Source organism: Pyxicephalus adspersus, chromosome 12 (genome assembly GCF_032062135.1).
Source record: "Pyxicephalus adspersus chromosome 12, UCB_Pads_2.0, whole genome shotgun sequence".
Taxonomy (NCBI): Eukaryota; Metazoa; Chordata; class Amphibia; order Anura; family Pyxicephalidae; genus Pyxicephalus; species Pyxicephalus adspersus.
In genome coordinates this window covers 21,754,731-21,765,300 of record NC_092869.1, presented here as the reverse complement: position 1 = coordinate 21,765,300, position 10,570 = coordinate 21,754,731, and the positions used below count along the sequence as shown (strand labels likewise).

The 10,570-nt window shown below is 36.3% G+C and overlaps 1 long non-coding RNA gene across 1 annotated transcript in view; it reads right to left on the bottom strand.

The window, feature by feature from the left end:
- Nucleotides 1-4,708: 4,708 nt before the first annotated feature.
- LOC140342362 (uncharacterized) overlaps nt 4,709-10,570 on the bottom strand; it is a 126,457-nt gene continuing 120,595 nt past the window's right edge. Inside the window, exon 5 of the long non-coding RNA XR_011923057.1 lies at nt 4,709-4,800. This is a non-coding gene — a long non-coding RNA (uncharacterized lncRNA). The remainder of the gene's footprint in view (nt 4,801-10,570) is intronic.

Below are 10,570 nucleotides of genomic sequence, written 5' to 3'. Positions count from 1 at the left end.
CTGCTTCTTCATACATTTTGTCATGTCAAGAATTCATCCTTACAAACTTGTAAACTTACTGAAAGATCCACCAAAGAAAGCTGTGTAAAATGGAACCTTGAAAAGGAAACCTGAAAAACTTTTATGCAGTATTTCATATTTACCATAAAAAAAATTCAGGTAAATATACATTATACACCATAAATTTCCTTTAAATGGAATTTGGGAACTGCATTGCTAAACTTGATAAGAAGAGTGTCACCTGCCTGGCTGCATAGTGTGGAAAATCTGTCTGTTCACTACAATAGTACTTGAAGCCTTCAATGATCTTATTTGAAGCAGCGTTCAATATCCTGGGAAGTACCGAGACCTGGTGTTCCCTAATCTTCACAAAAGCCATGCCACTATCTTGTTAGTATAAGCAGTCAGATACGATCACTCCTTTGCTTCTTGCCAGAGCTTGAGGAAAGAGTGACAGATGTTTCATCAGCGGACAGTCACATTTATCACAAAAAGATGGCAGGTAATGGAGCAGAGAACTTCCGACCAATAGCAAAGAGTTGCAGGGCCTTTCTAACAAGAGGTAGGAAAAAAAACTGCTGCACTTATTTCTTATATATGGCTCAGCTTGGCAGTGTTAACAGCCACAACATAGATGTAAAACAAAGGTATGGGATATACTGGATGCCTTACTGAAAAGTGTTTTAATGAACATGAGCTGTGCCTGGCAACCATAAAAATATAGACAGGCTTTACATTTCTAGTATGACTGCACTTTGTCTAGCAATGCCTAACTCTAAAAATAAGTCCTGATACTCCAGCTTAAGTTCTTGGTGGGTAACTTCAAAAAGTGAAGCTAGTGACACAACAGTGATATTTTATTAAGTATAGGAGTGTATGCTGTTTACTTAAAGTAAGACTAAACTTAAAAGTTTAAAAACTAAAGGAACAGGCATACATATGTGTCCTCTAGCAATATTTTATTGGGAGTTACATCACTCTGGTTTGTCCAATCAAGATAATATAAGATGCTGAACCTGGAAGAGCACCAGAAAATGAGTGAGGAGAGGTGAGATTAGCTAAATAATTGCAAAAAAAACTTTTTTTTGTCAAAATTGTTTTATTGTAGAAGAGACATAGTCTGTCCCTTCTGGAAAAAAAATCCCCTACTTGCCTTATTTTATCATTGTTGTTTATGTCAAGTGGAGAATGGTTAGACTCTCTATTATTTTTTAATAGCTGTCTGTTTCCCTGTTGGAAAGAAAGCGAAGTAAAGTATAACATTTTAGAGCAGTCCGAAATAAACAAAAGGAAATCCCTAAATGTTGTTGTTTGCTCTTCAGATGCTTGTATTTGGATCTGGTTAGCTAAAATGTGTTTGAATGGCAATGAGGACAAATTGCACACTGGACAATTAAACACCAAATGTAATCCCATAGATCCACATTTATTTCTGTTTTAATCCTCTCTACTAAATCTAAAAAAAAATAGCAAACAAATGTTAAATTATATTTTAATGACACATAAATGAAGGTGCAATATTTGCTCACAGAATATAACATGTAGTTTACATTGGTATGGATAAAAAAATTATTACCATATTCTACCAAATGATAATCATTTATACCTATGACAGTATATGGTGCATTTAAAAAAAACTAAAATAAGACTTTTCTGAAACATTTTTCCTGTAAAATATTTACATTTCATCACTATATAATTTTGCTGCTCTATTCAGAAATTAAATCCATGATTTGCCTTGAATGTGATTAGGTATTTTCTAAATGAGCTCAACTTTGTCTTGTTTATTATGCTCAGCCTATACTCCTTTAGTAAATCAACTCCATAAATGTGCTTCAGGAGCATACAGAAAAAAAGGCCATCTGCCTTTCACCACCTTCTCTTTTCTCTTTCTGTTTCTTTCTTTTTTTAATTCCTTTGGCTTCACATTCATGTTTGTTCTGATAAAATACAGTTCTAATGGGAAGTCTTTTTTTTTTTTTAAAGTACTAGCGGTGTGATATTTACACTGTGTACAAAATTAAATGCACAACATGGGCCAATATTATTTTAAATTTAGTGAAAGTTTCAGAAAAATTCAATAAACACTGTTGTTGGGAGAACAAATGGCGAACAGCTCAACAAAAACTAAAAATCAAAGGAGCAATTTACTATAACAAAACCACCATCCATGCTAACTAGAAAATGGCACTTCAATAAATGATTTAATGGGGGGAGAAGTCTCAGTTGCAAATATCAGTAAATATATGTGACTGTCATTCAATTGGGAATAGACAATGCTTTTCATGTTGGTATTGGATGGGCATAAACCACACAAGCACCAGTGACAGCTGCAAATGCTGGGGTTATAAAAGCAGAACATCAGGCAGGCAGGAAACTATAAAATACAATGCATATATTATATAATATTGCAGCTCTGTATTTGGAAAATACAAATTTAAATAAGCTTTTTGTAAATGCAAGCAGTGTACATATCTGAAGTTTACTTGGTATAGTCCTGTTGCAGTCTCTGTACAGTAGAGCTTTGAATGGGGGATAGAGAAACCCAACAAACTGCCAGTTAGTTGTGATGTATTTCTCACGTGCTAAAAAGAAGAGCAGATTGACATCCGGATGTGCGTATCAGTCTTTAACTTCTTCTTTCACTGTGTAGTCACAGGGTGGGGGGGGGGCATGTAAGTTATAGTTCACTACAGCAGAGAAAATGTAGGGTCCTGACACTGTCAGACAGGGCTGTGGTGTGTGATGGACAAAAATCAAATAATTTAGTAGATAAAATACCTTTTTATATATTGCCTATTTAATAGTCTTACAAACTATAGTAATTAGGGATGAGCGAGAATAATACGTTTGATCTAGTGGCGAATCTGGCTTTTCTCGCTTACCGAAAATGTAAGCGAGAACAGCTCTTGCCGAACAGAAGGATTTCCAGGGCAGCCCTGAAAATCCTCTGTGATCCTCGGGCACTAGAGGTTAATTAACCTCTAGTGCCCCGGGGATCGCACACTCTTCTTAATGAATGCAGCCACAGCTGCAATCATTGAGAAGATGCCCAGCACAGGAGAACCTCCTGACAATAAATATTGAACCTCCTGACAATAAATACTGAAATATTAGTATCACTTACAAATGATACATTTGTATCTGTAGCAAATATATCATTTGTAAGAGATACTTATATTACAATGTCAGGAGGTTCTCCTTTGCCGGGCATCTTTTCAATGACTACAGCTGTGGCTGCATTCATTGAGTAGAGTGTGCGATCCCCGGGGCACTAATTGGTAATTAACCTCTAGTGCCCCGAGATCGTAAACAGGGAGATTCTCCCGTTTTAATTTCCTCTTTCGATGGTTTCACAAAATCGGTTTGCAGAACCATTGGAAGTTGGAGGAAATTTTCGCAAGAATGCAAGAGGGGATCTCGCTCATCCCTAATAGTAATGTATATGACTATTCCTTCTCTGCTTGGACTGCTCTTGAAAGTTGAAAAATAAAGTTTGATTAGTTGTTGTAGAAGACTACTGCACTGTTAGCTTTAATGTTTTTCTTTGCACAGTTTTATATGGGCTTTGGATAGGGTGACAAAGGGCGGGAACTGCTGGCAGGTTTTTATTATTATTAGTGTGCCCACTAAGTATTTATCCTGGTGATCACTGCTACAAGTAATCATTTGAGGTCCAACATTTTACAGTAGTCACCAGAATATCTCTATATCTTGCAGTTTGGTGTTTAAGTGACAGCTTGGATATCCTCCGACTTTTGAGGATTCTGCTGTTTTCTGGGTTGCTGGGACAAAAGGTACAGGAAGATCACCCTGGTGGCAAACAACTAGCAAAACAAATCTTGGCAGGGGCTCTAACCATTGTAGATTATACATAACTAGCAAAATAGCTTTAGTGAAAAACACACCTGACTGCTTGTACCTAACAGGGTAAAGAATAACTAAAAGGTAAATTTATACACGTTCTAGTTGTCCTGATGACCAATGTCACCAGAAATAAAAGTGAGAATATATCCAATTATGAGTTACCAGAACAGGAATAGAAAGGAAATCTTCCAGTGGGTACATTTGTTCCCCTGATACCTGTCTAAAAAGGGATATAGCTCACCTTGAAAAGGTATCCTCTCCTCTTGTGAACGGAAATGAGAGAAATGGGAAATGAGAAAAGAGAAAATGACAGCAGTTTTAATCTCCCTCCGCTCTACCAAAAAGAAAAAAAAATTGGGCTTTAGACATAATTAAATTAAAATATGTATTTAATATAAACATGTATGTATTGTCAGTATTTGATCCTATAATGTATTTAATAAAATAGTAAAATTATGTGGAATGATTGATGGATGAACAGAAAAATAGATTGGTAATATTGCAACCTATATTGTCTACAGCATCTGATAACACATATAAATCTGTCAGGAAGAATATCTACAACATGTGATTACATATATATATATATATATATATATAATACAATATATACTTTCTACATTATCTGATAATAAATATATATAACACTTAATAGACTCTAAACAGTGATATTATTATAAATAAAGACTTATATATATATATATATATATATATATATATATATATATAATATACCATATGGTAGTCACATACAGAGCCTATTTGCCCTGTCTGCTCATGAGAGTAAAAAGCAAGGATCCTACAGGGTGTTAGTGTGATATGTCTGTGGCGGTGCCCTCACCTTCTTTCCATAATGCCATGTTGCAGAACATCTTTTCTAGCCCCCAATCAACATTCGAAGGTCTGGGACCCTGTTTAATATTGTCAGATGGCCTGGAAAATTAAAAACCCAATTAAAGGCACAGTGCGCAGGTCAGCTCTTCTGCATATCAAAAGGTTTCCTCTGGCTATTCTGCTCAAATTATATCCGTTAACAGCTCACTTTGCAGAACGTGAAATAGCACAGCATTTACTAGTAATAAGTACTTTCCAGTTGATACATTTCAAACATAAACCACTTTTATGGACCTAGAAAAAGTACAAGTCACAATGGATCCAAGCATTTCATAGGGGAAAAATGACAATTTGATTATAACTGTGATTGTTAAGGAAAAAGAAATGTATTTTATTCACAGGCTGGAGGGTGGGGAACAAGACACACATTTTCTCTACAATTAATGGGATTTTTTCCCCCTTCCACTTACTCTCCTCATCTTCTTCTTTTAGCGATGTCCAAATAGAATGTCTTTTTCTTTCTTTTAATTTGTATCTATATTTAATATTCACTGTGCCTGTTGTTTGTGTGCGGTGAAGTCATTTCAGCGACGGTTTTTATGGTTGAAGGTATAAAAAAAAAATGTTGTTTAGCTGGGGTATTAATGCACAACTAAAGGTTGATAATGGAAGTGTTCCATACACTAAAAGCTTTCAAGATAAATGCAAATGAGAGAAGCACAAAAAAAAGACATTTTTAGAGAGGATTTCTCACCCATCAATGCAGCATAATATTAAGTCAAACTAGGGAAGATAGTGAAGATTTTGGCCATTTGCTGTGATTTTTAAAGACATGGAATCTGACAGAAAAGACACAAAACACATCAATATTTTTCAACATATTCTATTAACTAAGCAGCTGCGATGGGGATTTAAAATGTTCGCACAGACTGCCTCCCTTCAGAGTTTCTGCAGTGTCAAAAATCTCCAAGTTTTGCATAATGCATTTCAAGTCCATATGTAAAGATTTTTCAAAGCTATGTCATGTACGCCGTTGCAAAAATAGCAGGCCCGCCGTTGATGAAAATCGCACGGAAGCGGAGGACCGAGGCGGATGAGCACGAGGGACATGGAAAAGGTATATTAAAATAATTTATTTATCCTGTCCCAGACAACTGCCGAGGCACATAAGCATAACGATGTCCTTAAAAAACATTTTGCTTTTAAAGTACACTCCTGATTCTTGTCCTACAGCAGGCAACCACGCTCACAGCCTTTCCAACAGATGATTGCTTCCCTTTGTTGCACTTGAAATAGTAGTCTGATCGTATAGGGGAGCAGAGTATTCTTTAATTATTTTAAATTTTGAGTGGCTGAAAGCAGTGTATGCAACCAATTAAATATTTAACCCAACTTTCCTTGCAGCAAAAGTACAAAATAAAGGGTCAGTCCATAGAAAATGGATATTGATAAATTAGTTTCTTATTTCCCTCTGTTGGTTACATTTTTATGTTTGAGGCCCTGGGTCTACACACCTGATATACCTAATATAGATCCCTTTTGGATCACTTATCCATCTTGTATTATGAAGAATGCAACACAAAGTACACAAAAATGGGTTCCAGATGGACAGGACCATGGCAGGTAGATCTCACCAAGCAAAATAAAGGAGAGCAGGGACTGAGTAAGCACACCAAGTTCTAACTATTATTAATGTACATGAATATTTAATATACATCTTCCCACCTGACACCCTCATAAAAGGTGTGTCTGTATCTAATCGAGCCCATGTCCTGTCACTTCCTTTCTGCACTCACTCCAGCTGTTTGACTTTTATCAGAGTGGCATTTCTAAGTGTTGAAATGATCACTTATTGTTTTTTTTGAAAGCCTATGTGAAATTGACAACCCATAAGCACAACTGAGATATTTGTCTCTCTAAAACAGGATCATGGTCAGATCTCCACGTATTATTTGAATAGAAGCTCACAATTTAAAAAGTTTTGAACTTGACTTTTAAATTAAAAAAAAAAACATGTAAACATTTATTAGTTTTTTATTTATTTATTTAGTTATTGTGAATACCCTTATTAATGGTAACAGGAGTGGTCACACACCTGTATAATAAAATTAAGAAGCTCTGCATGGTGTATAGCAGTATGCAGTATAGGAGTAGACCATGGGGCCCCTAAAAAAATATTTCTATGACAGAAAATGCAGATTTCTGTTAAAGTGACTATTTATTTTGCTTTATTAGGACACATATCATGGAAGGATTGTGTAGACTGCTGAGAGTGCTTAATGACAGACAAATGGGCCAATAAACTTTAAAGATATTATATATTTGGACTGATGAGTATAACAGATCAAACCAAAGGTGAGGTCTATTTTAAAGCTTTTTGTGTATGTACCCTAAAGGGTTTTCCTACCACTTAAATCAAATGCAGACTAACAATGTTTAGAATATGCTAGTAATTAATCTTTAGCACAACAAGCTTCTGCAGATACATATTTAAATTTTGAAGGTCTATTACAAACCTGCATACATTATTATTAGGAAATTTATTTTTTAGTTCAGATAACCCTGGGGCACCTATTGAACATCCAATGTTATAAAAGGGTGCATAACAAAACACAGGCCTATAGTAACTATGTGCTTTCATTATAAGCTGTATAGGCTTGAAAATGACAGCAGAAAGTCATTGGCTTTTTTAATTTGCAGCTTTGGTTACCATAATACTTAGTGATCCAATTGCAATCCTTGTTTTGGCATTTTCTTTTTTGGGGTGGCAATGCTCTGTTTTTTTCCCAATTCTTCTCTTGCATTGACACTCATCCTCCCTCCTACTGGAACAGTATGATAGTCTACTACTATTATACTGTTCCACCATTGCCATCATCAGAAAGCATAACCTAAACAATAACATGCAGTTGGCATTGAAGTGCGAGGGGGCTTGAAGATTGTAAGTGGTAGCAAAAAGACTAAAAAAGATACAAAATAGGTTAAAAAAACAAAAAAAACATAATTTATTTGGATTCATAGGGCTATGGGATACCCAATTTAATCCGGGTTGGGTTTAGATTTACTTCTGTGAAAGTGCTAGCAATTACCAACCATGGAGGGATTCACATCTTGTAACTTCAGGTATGACTCATTCGAAGCTGGTGCAAAAAGATCCTGGAGGAATCCTATCTGGCAGTTTCTGGGTTAATAATAACCAGTCTTTGGAAATATCTGAAAAAAGCCCCTGCTCATTTTTCTCTGCCATCGCCTCTGTAGTTCTTAAAAGTTCTGTAGTTTAAAATAAAAAGGTAAAAAAGAAAAGAAATTGGCTTTTTTCCCGCTCGCGGAGAAACAATGTATAATAATATGTCAGCCGAGATTGAGCAATTTGGAGAAGTGACGGGTGAAAGGACATAATGTTCTTTTTTTCCCTTGTCACGGTCGGTATTTTTCTGTCAGTTTTTGCGGCGTGCGGAGAACACAAGCCTGACAGCCATCCAGTCATTCCTAGCAGCGGCTTCGGGATCACAGCTACTTTTATGCACACTAAAATGTGGGATGAAAGGGTGGGGAGAGGAGGTAAAAAGAGGAAGATGAGAAGACTTTCCCTTTCAAATCAGAGATATTTCCTCTTCCATTGCCACAATATAACACATGGGTTTGCTTTATATTAACCCTATGCTGATAATCAACCAAAACTAGAAACAATCACTTTAGTTTACCAATTAATTTTTGGTGTAAAATAATTAAAGTAAATGTAAAATTAAACAGTTTGCATTATTTATAGATATTAAAGTGTTATATCCTTCTTAGAAACCTGTTGGGTCTTGCTGCTCATGTATTGGTTGCCATTTTGCATAGGACCAGCTGTTAGCATGATGTCTAACCCTTCTTAATAATCAACACAGACATTGGGACTGATTTAATAAAGCTCTCCAGGCTGGAGAGGATACATCAAGGGGTGTAGTCTAAAAAAAGAATAGGGGGCACGGTAATAATAAAGGTTATTACTGGCGAGCGCATAGGGAGAGCATATACGGGGGTCCCGAAAAAAGCGAGAGCATGACGTGCCCACCCCACTACAGCCCTGGTGGCATCTGGAATGAATTCCTTCAAAGTCACTTGCTATTTTCTAGCAAATGTTCTGAGACCTGGACCAGATCCATTGGAGAACTAATAAATCAGGCCCATTGGGCCACTAGGACTTTCACTAACACTGTAACTGCTACCACATTGGCAAGAATATCACGTAAACATAAAGATAACATATAAACCTTATGCGGATGTATTCCCAAAAGGCAAAAAAAACCCCAAAAAGACAGACCTGCGGAGCTAAAATTGCTATTCAATCATTGCCACTTTAACATATGAGGCACGTCCTTGATGTAGGCTTTTTCAAAAAAATTCCTCAATCTACATTTGAAAAAATACCAGATTCCAATCTTTTGAAACCTTACTTTGGTTCACCTATATAACACTAATTTTAACAAAAAAAAACCCTTCCCCCACTTTTACAAAACTAATTTAGCAAGTGCTGGACTACTGACAAGTTAAACAACCAGCAGCTTTGTTTTTGTATATTTCATCATGCATATATTTGTGTCAGATCAGAAAAGAAGTTCAATTTTTGCCTATTTTCTGGGCCAGTGGTCCTCAACCTCTTACCTACCAAAAACATTTTAATAGATGAACATCCACACGTCTTTCTAAACTGCAAATGCCCTTATTAAATTACAATATTTCATACAGACCCTGTTTGGCAGCAACCAGCTATCACTTAAGGAAGAATATTGGATGGCTAGGGTGGAAAATATGGTTGCATCATACAGCTGACCATTTGTATTAGCGACCAGATTGTTTGCGGAAAAGGCTAGGGGTTTTATGGGAAAAACTATAGTGGTTTGTAGTCAATATAAACTTTATTTTTTAAGTCTATAATTTTGTAACAAATTCAAGAACATAACCAAGCTCCACCTCTGCCACCAGTCTGACCCCTACCGACTTAAAGACAGTTTGAATTGGATATAAATATATATAAATACCAGGTTACCAAGCCTCACGTAGGACTAACAATAATCTGCCAAAAGAAGCCCCCTGGTAAGTCTTGTTTTGTCAGTTGTATTACCAAGTTCCACCAAGCTGTTGTGACTAGGTATAACCCACAACAGTTGGGACAACTTCACGTTCCAGGCCACCATTCTGGAATGATCCTCCTATCTTTCCTTGCTCCCAACTAGCCAACCAGCCACCAAGTAAATCCTCCTATTCCTTGCCCCAACCTCATGCCTTTAATTCTTTTGTAACTATTCCTCCCCTTAGTCATGTAGCCCTTTTGTCAATTTCCTTACCCATGGCTAACTATAATATTAAAAGTCCTCTCATTAAGGGTGTCCACCTGTCATACTTTCCTTTATAGGAGTCAATAAGCAGCCCAGCGACCACTCATTTTACAAACATGATCCATCATTTTCAGAAATAGGAAGCCCACCTTGATATGCAGCTGCCCCTGGTGCACATACATGTAGACAGCCAGGGAAAGTAAAGAGGTTGGAGAAGATCAGCAGCACTGAGATGCAAAAAAAGTGAAAGCAGTACTATAATAAAAGTTACCATTGTTTATGATTTATAATACTTCAAAGAACATAATGCATTCAGTTTTTGTTGAGCACTACAATTCAACTTCTAATTGTTTAGCCTGGAATGACAGAAATTGATCAACATCCTAGAAGATACATTTGACAGATGCTAGGAATTGTTGAAGTTGAGTAATTCTTTTTTTCAGTTCACAAAAATATGTGTCATGGTTATCACAATCCAAACTTGAATCTTTGCAGTTTCAGCGAACCTGTCTGTGGCCACCAATACTTAGATATTAGAGCTAAAGGCA